The sequence below is a fragment of the Colobus angolensis genome, unplaced genomic scaffold, assembly GCF_000951035.1.
Source record: "Colobus angolensis palliatus isolate OR3802 unplaced genomic scaffold, Cang.pa_1.0 Scaffold78, whole genome shotgun sequence".
In the NCBI taxonomy this organism is placed as follows: Eukaryota; Metazoa; Chordata; class Mammalia; order Primates; family Cercopithecidae; genus Colobus; species Colobus angolensis.
The window spans coordinates 699,722-701,972 of NW_012121598.1; the positions used below are offsets into that span (position 1 = coordinate 699,722).

The 2,251-nt window shown below is 41.4% G+C and overlaps 1 pseudogene; it reads left to right on the forward strand.

Moving 5' to 3' along the window:
* Positions 1-301: 301 nt before the first annotated feature.
* On the forward strand, positions 302-802 carry LOC105502169 (annotated as a pseudogene).
* Positions 803-2,251: the final 1,449 nt, after the last annotated feature.

Sequence of the window (2,251 nt, forward strand, 5' to 3'; positions counted from 1 at the left end):
ACTTAACTTCTGCTAATCCCTTGAAAGCTGTACCAGAGTCAAGGGCCATTTTCTTCCTTCTTTTAAAGCTCACATACATTGCCATTTTTTTATTAGCTGACGTGTGTATTTATCCAAACATCTGATTTATTCCAGCTTTAGATTATATTTTTGCATCTGAGTTATTAAAATACACATTTAGTTTACAATACCTACAAGCATTTATCAAAAATTTACTGAAGTTATTCATGGTATTTGGGGAGAAACACTATCTAAAAGGAAAAGGGACCCATGATTATTTATTTATTTATTTACTGCACTTGATTTTGCAGATGAGTCTGGAAGTGTTAGTTGCAAAGATATGCATTTGCTTCTCTGGCTACAAGAAAGAACAGAAATGCACAAAGAGGAGCAATGTGAAGAAGAAGAGGCGATGATCCCCAGACCGACCAAAGCCCGCACTCCGCTGCATCCTGCGCCCAGCGCCTATGTCCCACCACCATCGCTGCCAGCATGCCTGTGAGTAAGGCTGAAGGGGATGCTAAAGGAGATAAAGCCAAGGTGAGGTAGGAACCGCAGAGAAGATCCACAAGGTTGTCTGCTAAACCTGCTCCTGCAAAGTCAGAGCGCAAGCCTAAAAAGGCCTCTGCAAAAAAGAGACAGAAGGTACCCAAAGAGAAAAAGGGAAAAGCTGATGCTGGCAAGGAGGGGAATAACCCTGCAGAAAATAGAGATGCCAAAACAGACTAGGCACAGAAAGCTGAAGGTGCTGTAGATGCCAAGTGAAGTGTGTGCATTTTTGATAACTGTGTACTTCTGGTGACTGTACAGTTTGAAATACTATTTTTTAATCAAGTTTTATCAAAATGCAGATATTGTTTTGCTTTTTTTTTTTTAAGCTATGTTGTTAGTACACAGAACACTTAATTGTTGTTTTGGGGGGAAGGTCCATAGGTCACTAATAGAAAGTCCCCGACGCTGGACTGATGTGGGGAAAACACCTTTTCCTTCTAGTTTTGAGAGACTTCCTCTTGAACCCCAGGAGGAGGGATTCCCTGACTTTGACACACATGGCCACCTTGGTACAAAAGCCTTGTGGTATGAAAAAACAAATTCGTTTTTTATGTCCTCTTCTTTCTACCTTTCAGAATACACTTAAATCCCTTAAACCCAGACATCTTCTGGGAGCTGACCTCCAATAACTGGTTACCAGTGTGTCAGACAATCTGGACTTTCCCCTCAACAAAGTACTGGTTCCTGTTTCTAGGTTGGGGATCTTCAGATAAATTCTGTCATTTTCATTTCACTTCCTGAAAGCCAGGGTCGGCTCACGACAAGTTGTTAAACAGCATATGCTAAATGTGAAATGTCGACCCTCACTCTAAACTTTCCCTGTTCAGAGCATCAGAGGAAGACTTCATTGGGTGTTACAGTGGCTTTCTGATTTTTGGTAGTCCATTGAAGAAGGGAGTTTGAAAGTTGTTGTATACTGTTAATGATTGTCTGCCCATGTCCTGCCTAAAATACCATGATTCTTTATGGAAATTAATAAAGCTGGATACAGTTTGGCTTGGGAAAAAGAAAGAAATGCACAAAGAAGGCAAAGTGAGCTTGTGCTGTTCTAAAGAATAACTTGAAGAAGAGTGAGTATGTGGGATAGCCAGTCTCCTTACCTTTTCCACCTTCACTCTTGAATTCTTGGTCTCCTCTGGCTGCTGTCTTTTTTGTCCTTTTTTTTTCCCCCAAATAATACCTGCCTTGGGCAAAATTATCAAATCAACCCCCCTGCCAGTACTCCCTTTGCTGCCTGATTCTCCTCCTTTATTCCTCTGTGCAAGCCTCCTTATGCTGAACCTCCAACCCTCAGGGTTCAACCAGACAGACAAAACCAGAAGGAAATATACATTAAGAGAGTTTTTGCACAGAATTGGCTTGTGTGATGGTGGCAGCTTGCAAGACACCCTAGAAGAGCAGGCCTGGTCTCTTAGACACCAGCTGAGGCTGTCAACTACAGAGAAATTTCTTCTTCTGCAGAGAAGCCTTAGTTCTGCAATTATAACCTTTCAACGGATTAAATCAGGCCCACTCAGATGATTTAGAATAATCTCTCTTACGTAAAGTCAACTGATTATGGATTTAATTCACATCAACAAATTACCTTCATTGAAACACCTAAATTAGTGTTTGATTGAGTAACAGGGGACCTAAATTAGAGCTGACCATCACACTCGATTTCCTACAGGAGCTGGCTTTCACATACTGGCTCAACTGG